Source organism: Silene latifolia, chromosome 6 (genome assembly GCF_048544455.1).
Source record: "Silene latifolia isolate original U9 population chromosome 6, ASM4854445v1, whole genome shotgun sequence".
Classification (NCBI taxonomy): domain Eukaryota; kingdom Viridiplantae; phylum Streptophyta; class Magnoliopsida; order Caryophyllales; family Caryophyllaceae; genus Silene; species Silene latifolia.
The window spans coordinates 5354371-5367269 of NC_133531.1; the positions used below are offsets into that span (position 1 = coordinate 5354371).

The 12899-nt window shown below is 33.6% G+C and overlaps 1 long non-coding RNA gene across 1 annotated transcript; it reads left to right on the top strand.

Annotated features, from left to right (window-relative positions):
• Window positions 1–8190: 8190 nt before the first annotated feature.
• Window positions 8191–10650, top strand: LOC141658497 (uncharacterized). Its single transcript, XR_012549283.1, has 3 exons — window positions 8191–8442; window positions 10317–10468; window positions 10568–10650. It is a non-coding gene; the product is annotated as an uncharacterized LOC141658497 (long non-coding RNA).
• The last annotated feature ends 2249 nt before the right edge of the window (window positions 10651–12899 follow it).

The window sequence follows — 12899 nt, forward strand, 5'->3', positions numbered from 1 at the left end:
CTCCCCTGAAATTCAGCCACCTCTCTGCCTCACTCACCTACATCAACAAAGAATCGACATTTGCAAAGACTCCTCGTCTCAACCCGTGTCCATCTCATTCCACCATTAACCACCTGCTTACCATTAATCAAGCAACAAACCCGACATCTAAACCCGAGCCTAATTCAATCTCCGTCACCGGCATCAATCAACCATCAACCCGAGTTCGGACACGCCACCAATTCCATCGCCGCCCACCACCGTGCTCCTCCGACATCCAGCAACCACGCATCATCAGACCATCTCCACATCAATTCCGACTCATCTCCATCCACAATCTACGGCACCGAGCCCATGACCTCAGCTGCTCCGTTCAATCTCAAACGACAACGAGCAACAACAATTAGACCTCCACTTTCTATTTAACGCTGGAATTGAGCAATCATAGATCCGACATTACCTTTGAATCAAACCCAAGTTGAATTTGCAGTCCATGCTTTTAAGGAAGGGGGAAAAAGGGGGAGTCAATGTAACCATCGAGCCTAGAAATATTGCAGCCGAGGGGCATAATGATGCCCGGTCGGGTGAAGTTTTACCCGGGCGGGTGAAATGATACCCGGTCGGGTATCTTGATGGTTTTAGCCGGGTGTAATTCTGAAGAAAGAAAGTGTCGATGTGTGTGTTTGTGGACTCGTGGCTTTTTGCAGAAGAAGACAAAAGAAGGAAGTTGGTGTTAGCTTTAAGGGGGTGTGTCGTGTGGCACAACACAAATGAAGAGGAGAGTGATTATTATTATTATTATTATTATTATTATTATTATTATTATTATTAGTTGTATTATTAGTAGACTAGTATAAAAAAGAACACACCTTACATTACCACACTATTTTTTACCATACCAATGAGAATAGAAAATTAGACTAGTTAATTCTCTCCTCTCAAATATTGTAGAACCCTAATATTTCCTCCCTCATTTTCACTCAATAAAAAGTTGTAATCTTTCTTTAGTTATTAGTTTAAATCTTCCTTTGTTTATGCAAGTTCTTCCTTTCTCATTAGTATACTATTAGTATTTTGGGTTGTATTTGAAGATTAGAAGAAATTCATTCTTCCATTATTGCCCAAGATTGTTACTTTCCTCTTTGTTGGTACAATTCTCACCTTTTGTTTACATTTATTTTTATTTGTTTACATTTATGTTCTTTACTTAATGTTTTCATTCAAAGTTTCTATCTTTATTATGTTTACCATACTTGTTTGTATTTTGTTCCATTTTATTGTTAGTTTTTCATCCTTAAACATGTGTGAGTAGTTCTCCTCTAGGGCTTAGGGGGATCTCGGGTCTATAATGGGTACGATTTTGGGTTAGAATTATAAGGAATAGGGTGTTTTATTGGTTGTCACTTTCTTGCACATGAAGTGTTTGTAGAATTGCTCCTATGAAAGTTTGAGTATTTTCTCACATGTTTAGTTGTCTTGGTGTCTATACTAATGGATGAACAATCTTGGTGTGTAGACTATTGGATGATCTTTGTGTATGTGTGTGACGGGTTTTAGTTAATCACATGAAAGTGGGTTAACGAATTCTAGGTGCCCTAAGACATTAGGCATAATTTCTTGACTAATTGAATCACCTATTCCCCTTATTTGTCTTGTTTCATGCCCAATGACCCGAGTGAACCCGAAAGCTCTAGTCTTTCTCATATTGATCAATTACAATTACATTTAGTTTAATTTTATTCCTTATTTTCATCTTAGTTTATCATAAATCAAACCTCTTTCATTATTAGGCTAAAATAGGACTTAAACAAACCAAGTATACACCCCCGCCATCTTCGTGTTCGACACCCTAATTATACTACTTAATTTGGGTTCTTATAAATTGTTTTTGATTGGGAAGTGACGACAAATTCCTACCTATCACAACTCAAGACCATCCCATATTTCCTTGGCCGAAGTGCAAGAAGAAAAACGATCGAATTCAGTCGATGTCATGCCGTTCTGCAACAGGCTTATCGCTTTCGAGTTTTTCTCAGCCTTCTTGTAATCAGCCTCAACATAGTCTTCTTCTTTTTTCTCATAGGTAGTGCCTTCCGAAGACGCGACCAAAATTTTATTTGGTCCGTTCTTTATAATCGTCCAGCACTCCCAATCATGTCCTTTTATGTAGTGTGTCATCATGTTTTTCCAAAGTCCATAATTCTTCCCATCAAAGATGGGACACTTAAGATACTTGGAATCCATTTCACACGAGTAATGCAGCGGAATAAAAATAAAATAAAAAGATAAAAAGATAGACGGATCTAGCCTCTTTGCGGTTAGGCAATCAAGAGCACGAGGCTCTGATACCAATTGAAGAGTCTATCACACCCGAAATACTCGAGAGGGGGGGTGAATTGAGTATTTAAAAATTATGCCTACTTTTGTTTTATATCAAAGGTAATTAATTACTTAAAGTTTATTGATTAAACTTTAATTAATTAACTAATTGATTATGAACGAATGAAATGACTGAAACGAAAGATGCAAAGACACACGATATTTGAAGTGGTTCAGCTTCACACGTCGAAGCCTACGTCCACTATTCTCGATTAATAATTTTAGTACCTTACTCCGGATTACAAAATTATCAACCCAACTCGTATAGTTAACTCTAACTATAACTCGATTTGAATATCACTAGATATTCGATTTGACTAATTTAAGTTACTAAGAAAGCACTTGATTGTTCTTCTAAGTGTTCACACAATTGAACGAGTAAGAAACAATATAAAGTACTATTATCTTATGACGTAAACTTTAAGAAAGATAAGCAATTTGAAGAGCACGACTTTTCGCAAATATTTTCCAAAACAAAACGATAAGACAATTAAGAATTAAACTCAAATATGTTTTGCAAAGATTGTTATATTTCGAAAAGCTTAGATAAATGAAGAATGATCAATTGTATTTATAGTAGAAGTGGGAACTAGGGTTTGCACGAAACCCTAGGATGCCGTGAGATAGGCGGCTAAGGAAATAAGAGATACAACTTTATCTCTTTCCTTAATTTAATCCAAGATATTATAGTTTAGGTAAATAAGATAAAAGTAAATCTTATTTGAAATCTAAAACTATATCTTTTAAGATGTTGGGATAAGTAAACAAATCAAATCATATATTATAAAGATAGGAAAATATCTTATATAAATATAAGCTAGATTTGATTAGATAGATTACTTAAACACAACCACCTCACACGCCCCAACGGTTTGCAGCTCACGGCTGAAACCCTAGGCCCGTGTCCATCTTGGATAAAACCTATCTCCTTGTATTAGGGTTAGATTAGATAGACTAGCAAACCCTAGGTAGCATGACGACCCATAAGTCGTTTTACTAACCAATAGGAATATGCAAGTCACCAATTATAATAATCCATAATTCAATTCTACTATATACACAAAAGATTTCGAAATATGTTTAAAAGAATTTTATCTTTTGAAGAATGATTTTAAAACCATTAAAATCGTGCCTTTAAAATGCTACCTAAAGTTATAGTAGAAACAGCTATAACTTTAAGTTTGGTTAGTAAAGTTATAGGTGAAATAACTATAACTTTACTTTCCCAATACTCTTATCTTAAGATACCGTCATTAGATGAAGACCTATACTAACTAATCTTCCTGGAGATCTTCAGTAAAAGATCTTCTCTTTATCTTGACCAAAAGCTCTTCATCTTGAGCTTTGTTAAAGACTTGATCTAGCCTTTTGCTTGAATGATCATCATACTTGAAACTTGTTACAGTTGCTTATGATGCCTTAAGAACTTCCAATGTCACAATTGAACGAGTAAGAAACAATATAAAGTACTATTATCTTATGACGTAACCTTTAAGAAAGATAAGCAATTTGAAGAGCACGACTTTTCGCAAATATTTTCCAAAACAAAACGATAAGACAATTAAGAATTAAACTCAAATATGTTTTGCAAAGATTGTTATATTTCGAAAAGCTTAGATAAATGAAGAATGATCAATTGTATTTATAGTAGAAGTGGGAACTAGGGTTTGCACGAAATCCTAGGATGCCGTGAGATAGGCGGCTAAGGAAATAAGAGATAAAACTTTATCTCTTTCCTTAATTTAATCCAAGATATTATAGTTTAGGTAATCAAGATAAAAGTAAATCTTATTTGAAATCTAAAACTATATCTTTTAAGATGTTGGGATAAGTAAACAAATCAAATCATATATTATAAAGATAGGAAAATATCTTATATAAATATAAGCTAGATTTGATTAGATAGATTACTTAAACACAACCACCTCACACGCCCCAACGGTTTGCAACTCACGGCTGAAACCCTAGGCCCGTGTCCATCTTGGATAAAACCTATCTCCTTGTATTAGGGTTAGATTAGATAGACTAGCAAACCCTAGGTAGCATGACGACCCATAAGTCGTTTTACTAACCAATAGGAATATGCAAGTCACCAATTATAATAATCCATAATTCAATTCTACTATATACACAAAAGATTTCGAAATATGTTTAAAAGAATTTTATCTTTTGAAGAATGATTTTAAAACCATTAAAATCGTGCCTTTAAAATGCTACCTAAAGTTATAGTAGAAACAGCTATAACTTTAAGTTTGGTTAGTAAAGTTATAGGTGAAATAACTATAACTTTACTTTCCCAATACTCTTATCTTAAGATACCGTCATTAGATGAAGACCTATACTAACTAATCTTCCTGGAGATCTTCAGTAAAAGATCTTCTCTTTATCTTGACCAAAAGCTCTTCATCTTGAGCTTTGTTAAAGACTTGATCTAGCCTTTTGCTTGAATGATCATCATACTTGAAACTTGTTACAGTTGCTTATGATGCCTTAAGAACTTCCAATGTTATAGCTCAAGCTGCTATAACATGACTTGAATGACGCTTCACAAATCTTCAATGTTATAGGTAAGAGAGCTATAACATTATTTGCTAAACTTGTAAACCTAAATTAATCTAACAAAGACTAAACAAACAATTACAAGCAAGAGTATATATAAAACGAAGCACACACTTGTCATTATCAAAACTTAATCATATATCTATATGGTCCAACAATTGTGTATGGATGGAGTACTTGATCAGTACAAGTTATATCATTCATCACAAATTCGTTCGTTATGTGATAATCAATAAGGAAGTTATTTCAAGTTAAAGAACCGAAACCAAGGTCGGGAACCTTGATGTGTACTTGGTAAGATTCATGCTATGAGAGAGAACATGAATGTATAGGAAAATGCAAGTATAAGAAGTTTGAACACATGGACACATGGCATGTTAAACTTATATTGCGATCAATAAGTGTTTACACTTACGATATACATCACAAGGTTGAAATATGGTATTGACTACCCGAGTGTGATGTCGACATTTGTCGTTTGAGTTATTATTAACTCACCGTACACTTTGTTACATCCAAACGGGTTGTGGAGACAATTGAACCCCGTTAAAGTGAACATGGATTAACATTGTATTTGCCCATTACTTACATGAGGTGACGTCTCGAAGTGACTACAGTGTGATGCGATTGATGGCAAGTTCAAGAGCCATAGAGTCATATGAGAATGACTAGTCGATCACATAGGCAGACTGTTAGGAACATTTTGTCGGACCTTATGACCGCTTATAGAGTTCTGGCAAATTTATATAGCCTGGTCGTGGCGAGAGCTGCTATAATATTCAAATGAGTCGATTCTTTTGACTAAAGACTGTTCACCTAAGATGGCACAGTTTCAGATTAACTTTGATTTGTGTTACTACGACCTTCGTAAATGGGGTCAAATGGGCATATTTTGGGTTATGATGGCTGTGGCTAGTCGAAGGGAATGAGTGCGATAGGAATTGTCCATCCCTAGTCAGGGTTATAACAATATCTCAAGGCCACTCGAGGAGTAATGAACTGGAAATGCGTGGCCACGCTCGGAAGGTATCTATGATAGATAAATCCGGTCAATCAGTTATTCTCCAGATCGAGGAAACCACTCTCGATATGATCACTTGCAAGTACGACCTGAAAGACACCTTGCATTGAGTGGGAGATAGTAATAGGACAAGAGAATTGGTGACGCACACTTGTCGAGGACAAGTGGGAGATTGTTGGAATATGTGTCCTCCGACAATAATGCGATCACGACTGTTGATCATGATGATCACATGTTTAAGTCTCATTATAAAGAATACAATTGGGAAGTAATATTTTACTGTCAACTGATCAACATATATCAGTAATGATTGGCTGACTAGAGTTTGACATTACTGTCGTGCGACGGTGGTGATCAGTTGATCCCCTAGGTCATACCTATAGGGCAACACTCTTAATTGATCATTTAATTAATCGTATAATGTTACGAGTTAATTAAATTACTTGAAAATTGACGGACGATTTTGGAAGTAAAATTTACGTATCTCATTGAAATTTGATTAAATGAGATACGGTCTGAGTATTTGAATTGTATCATTACTCAGATGAAATTATTGTTTAAAGAAACAATTAAAATTGAATGAATTATTATAAATACAATTTGTTTTGATTTATAATTGGTAAAATATTTTGGTACAAGTAATTATGAATTACTAAGTTGATTTTGTACATGACGTATTTTTATTAATACGTTGATTTTTAATATGTTAAAAATACATAACAAATTTATGTAACATATGACATGTGACATAAGACAAAATTGACAAAAATAATATGGATCCCATATTATAAGTGTACCGAAATTAAGAGGGGATTAGGCAAAATATTGTGTTGTTTAAATTAGTGGAAAACACAATCATTTGCATTATAGACTAGCCATGCAACCCTAGTTTGCATTGTGAAGGCAAACAAGAGCATGCATTGGGTCTCCTTTCTTCCCTCCTCTTCCCTCCTACCCGGTTTTTGAGATGGAAAAACCATTATGGTTTTTTCATCTTATTTACCTATTAACACACTAAATGTAGTAGTGTATTATTCATTCTTTACTCATCCAAAAATAAGAATTCTAGAGAGATAAAAAAGCTCCCTTCTTCTTCCTCCCAAAAAACCGAAAATATTAAGTGTCTTATAATATTTTTGGGTCAATTTTCTACAAGATTAATATTGTACTAGTAACTATAATATTAATTTTAATTAAGGGTAAGCTTTGGGTATAAATCCTTGGGAGAGATCCTACACTTGGGTCTTTGATCATCCAAAAGGAAAGCTCAAGAACAAGAGAGAAAGGTGATCTCTCTTGTGCCCATATTAACCAAATTTCCAATGTAAGAAAATGATTTCTCCTTTATATTGATCATTAGTTTGCATGCATAAGATCATTTGTTAATTTTATGACAAATTAAATTACCACATATATGAATATGTTAAGTATATAGATCTACTTTTCCTTCAGTTTAAACTTTCTTTTAAAACATTTTTGTGTGTGTAACGGATCGCGCATTATTGTTTTTGATGTTATCAGGGAACCAGAGTTTGAGGTTGAAGGTCAGCCGACGAGAGTCCAGTTTCACATGGATTTAGTTATGGGTGGTTTGTCGGAGGCCCCTTTATTTGATCGAAACACTCATAAGGTTTTGGGAATCATCAAATGATGTCTTGTGGGCACGACGTATGGGGGATGCCTTGTTGTAGCAAGGCACTATGCTGTTTCTGTTGACACAACCGGGAATTCTTCCGTACCCATACCGATCTTTAGGAATTCATTGTTTAAGTTGTTAAATTACTAGCATAATTCCAAAATGCACTATTTTATTAGACGATAATATTAGAGATTATATAACGATTAAGACTGAGATCAATTATTGAGAGTTGAGGCTATTTATTAGAAGGTGAATACATAGGCGAGCTAATTTAAAGTTGTGTTATTCTTCTACTATATATAATAGGGGATTAGGTTTAATGTCTTTGAACATGGTTTATTTTCATAGATTAAATTTCGAGATATTTGATGGTAAAATTGTTAAATTTCATGTTTTAGCTGATGGGTATTTGTTATTGCACAAATTCTTGCTTGTGACGGAGATATCCGTCGCAAACTTGCGACGGGTTGGATAGTATCGTTTAAGTGCTGAATGGGTAGACAAACCGTACTGTGCATACACAGTAATTTCTGACGGTTACTGTGCATACACAGTAATTATTGTCCATAAATTTGAAAAAGCATCTTTATTCTTCATCTTCTTACGTCCACATTTTTCATCCTCTCTCATTTCATCTTCTTTCTTCTTCATCTTCTCTCATCTCTCTCGTATCAAACCCTCATAAACTCTTCACAAATCAACTAAAAATGGTGACATTGTGATATCAGACGGATTAGATTACAATTTTCAAGGAAAATTAAAAACTTCTCTCATCATAAAAAAAAAAGAATACAAAAAACTCTTACTCATCTTCTGGCATAATCAAAACACAACAAAAAAAGTGACACGAAAAACAATGTCAAAGGTAATTTTCTTAATTTGTTTATTTTCAAATTTTTAGAATCATCATGATATTGTTTGGGTCAAAAAAAGAAGGGTTATTTAATAGGAATACTCTACACTATTACGCCCCTTCTCAAAATACTCTATACTTTCAATTAACTACGAATACTACCAACTAATGCACTATTTATCATCTAACAGAATTGCTCTCTTTTTTACCTGATGTAGCAGGTAATGTTGTTCTGCGGAGCCTTCTTTTTTCTTTATTTTAAGAAATTCACTTTCTTCCCCTTACATTTACAAGGCATACCTGCAAATTTATTTTTTTTTAAAAAAAATTAAAGTTTCAATCTCAAATCTCTCGCTTTTTTAATATCTCAAGCATTCAATTTTCATTATATATGTTCATTCAACAGCAGTTTGTATGTGTGGTAGATATTGGAGTAGGTGAGGCATGTTATACAGACGCATAACGAGTCCATGGGTTGCAGTTATGAAGGACCTTTTATGCTACTATTGGCTCGTGATAGTGTATGACCTTCCTTGGGCATTAGGTGGGGCTGTGAAGGGTAAGTTCGACGGTCATATAAAGTTCAACAAAGCGCTCACTTTAGACGGACACTATCCGTCTAAAGCTGTAGACATACAGTGTCCCTCTCACAAAATGAAAGTGGAGGGTAAGTAGGGGTATCCATTTTTCACCCTCTTGCACTATCCACTTTCATTTTTTGAGAGGGCAATGGCCGTCTAAAGTGAGAATTTGTGATCGAAATTCCAATCATTAGCAATATCTTAGAGACTGTTTATTATTTTAATATTTAATCATGTTGTGGATCTTCAATTCTTCACTGCTCTTTAGAATCCTTCCTCTATAATCTATATACTCCGTACATTTTTCGTAGTTGCAGCTCAAAATCTGGAAGCATGCGTGATGATCGACGACGTGAAAGAACACTGCAAATTAAAAAATAACTTACGGAAAATTAAAGTTAAGAAAATAAATAAATAACATCCGTAATCAATTAAGGGCAATTTGAGAAATTAATTGAGGGCGAAATTGAAATTAGGTAAAAGAGAAGTAAAAGTGAATAAACAATGAAAAACTACGTTTTAAACAAGGGTAACCAGTAGAACAGGTAGCCCTTCCATCCGTTCTATTACGTGGGAGGGGATGCATTACTTGGTAGTATTCGTAGTTAATTCAAAGTATGGAGTATTTTGAGAAGGGGTGCAATAGTTCAGAGTATTCCTATTAAATAACCCAAAAAAGAATTAAATTTAGGATTTTGGTTCATTTTGTTTGGAATATGTGAGTGGAGAAATGTTTTATATTATGATTTTCTAAGGTTTTGAATAAATCTTTCTTGTGAGTGGAAAAATCTGTTTCGTATATTGATTTTCCGGGTTTATTATTTGAATCTCTGGATTTGTTGCTTGTTTTCCTTGGGTTGTTGTTGGATTCTCTAACTTTATTGATATTTTTCTGGGTTTGTTGTTTTATTTTCTTGGTATTGAAATTTTTTGTCAACAAGCTAATAAAAGTAATTGAATGGTCTATATGTTGACATTTTTGGTATTCATGTTACCATTCATTATCATTCAATGATTGGTAACATAAAGAAAATATATACTTACATGAAAAATCTATGTATGCGATCATTTTCAGACTGTATATCTCTAGTAATCACTAATTTGTCAATGAATTTAAAAATGTGATTTGTTACAATTTTAATGATTGTCAAATTGATACCAAATGTTCTTTTAATAGAAACATATTGGACAACTGTATATACATTTTAATGAAAGTATATATGTAACCACTTGTGGACTGTATGTTACTTGAGTGGTTCGATTGAAGTGGTCACATGTTAAACGAAGGTTGTTACATTTTCGTAGTGATGGGAAAAAGTTATGCATCTTCATCTAATTCATGGAATTCAAGACTTAAAAATACGGTTTTATGCAAACACAATATAGGTGCAGTCTTGAAGACAGTGAAGCATGGAGAACATGTAGGTAAAACGTTTTATGGGTGTTCTCTTTGGCCGGTATGTTATTTGATTTCATTTGTTGTTTGTTAATATATTTTTGTAATTGAATTTAATTATATCTTGCATAATAATTTCCTTATTGTTCAACACTTGCAGTACAATGGTTGTGGCTTTTTTCAGTTTGTTGATGTCATGACGGAAGGTGAAGACTTAGAGAAGAAAAACGACTTGCTAGAGAAAATGAAAAGTTGAAGATGGTTGTTGTAGAATTAAATATTGAAATCATGAAACATAGGAAAAGCGAGAAATTAGTTATAGTTGCCTTGTTGGTTTCTTGGGTTTTATTTGCAGTTTGTTGTATGTTTAAGAATTAAGAAATATAAAACATTTGTTGACATATTGAGTATGTTTGTGAACATGTGTAATATGTTTCCATTATGCAGATGTTTGTTTACAGTAATAGCTGAATGTAAGTGATCTGAGATGATAACATATTAATAGCCTAAAATGGTGACATATTGGATCATTGACTTCATTTGGATTTCAGGTTAATTTGTATGAAGTTGAAAAAAATGATAAAGAGTTTTGGGATCTGGAAATTTAAAAATAGAGAGAGAAGAAAAATTAAAAAGAGTGAAAATGAATTTTGGACGTGACGTTTGTGACTTTTCAATTGTATGGTAAAGATGATGCATTGGGAAAGTAAGAAAATATTTTTTTATTACCCAAATGTCAGTAAGTGCTCTGCTTGCACAATACCACTTGTCTATCCATTTACCATTTAAACGGTACTATCCGACCCGTCGTAAGCTTGCGACGGGTATCTCCGTCACAAGCAAGACGGACTGTTGTTATTGAATGAATTTAGTTTGTTGAAGTTGAATTAAAAATGATGTTGAAATTCGTGAATTTGTGTTGTTGGTTGATTGTGATGTTCTTGAATTGTTGTTTGTACTTGTTGTGAAAACGAATTTCGGCTCCGAAAGATATGATATTAGTCCTTGGACATTGCCCAGCCGCAGGGTGGGATTCTAAATCAATGGTGTGGTTAAAAATAAATGGGTTTGAAACTTTGTTTTATTTGGAAACCAAGTGGATAATGATATGTGTGGCGGCGTGGCGCCCCTCTCATATTGTAATCTTTCTAACCCATAGACATGCAACAAGTGGCATGCATGGGTTTGTTAAACCTGACCAACAATGAATGAAGAACACGTGGCTTCGGTGGAGCTTAGGAGAAATGGTTAACGCGATTATGCACTTGTGCACTAGTTAGCATCCAAACGGACACGGACACGGACACAGACATGGATACGACGCGGACACGTGACACGGCATTCCATGAAATTTAGGACACGGGGCACGTTATTTAACTTTAATAAAATATATATTTTGTAGTTATATATGTGTGGTTTTATTTTTGAAAAAATATTTGATATTAAATTTAAATAAATGAAGGTAAAATAGATAAGTAATGAGTAATGACATGTAATGTTTATAGGATTAAGTTAAATAATACGGAGTAATGTGCATATATTAAAGTAAGTTAGCATAATTTTGAATTGGTTTATGCTTTATGGTGAGTCCATTTATCGACTAAGATTGTTATTAAACAAATTCTGACTATCAATCTTTTTGATAAATGTAAGAGTATATTATCGAATAAGATTGTTATTACTCAAATTCAAGCGGATATACAAGTTGTTATTATTGTAAGAGTAAGTAGTGGTTGAGGGGGTGAAGTTGAGTTAGCAAAGTCAAAGGCAGAACATAACTAGTAGTAGTGCTAACATTTACTCCCTTCAATCCAAATTACCCATTCACTTTTTAAAGTCAATTTTTGTAAATATTGACCTCAATTATACAAAGCCAAATTTTAAATTTTTTTACCTAAAATTTGCATATTCACGTTTGTTATAAAAAGGGTTTCGAAAAATTATAATTTTGACCAAAAAACATAATATATAAATGAAAAAAAATGTGGTCAAAGTGTCGTCTCGTAGACCGTGAAAAATCAAATGGATATTTCAGGGGCGGATACAGGATTTTGGTACAAGGGGGCACAAAATTATTTTTTAACAAATTGTCTTCCATTTTATTCCGTAAAAAGCACTTTAGGCATTATTATAATTTAAGTTTTCTATAAAATATAAAAAGTAATGAACTAAATGTTATCTGTACATCAAAAAAAAACTTAATTACTTACTTTTTTAAACGGCAATTATAGAATGACTCTTTTATATAAAACACATTTTCCTTGGAGATTAGACATTGAAGACTACTAACTTAGTGCTTGAAACATTAACGTTCTGCATAGAAGGTCCCGGGTTTGATTCATCTTGAAAAGAAATTTTTGGCTCAAGAAACTATAATTGTAAGTAGACTATGGAGTATGGGCTATGGCCTAAGGCCCAAAAATACATTATAAGAGCTTAAATAATAAAACGCATATTGGAAGGGTCGAACCCTGTATGCCTTAGCGCCTTGC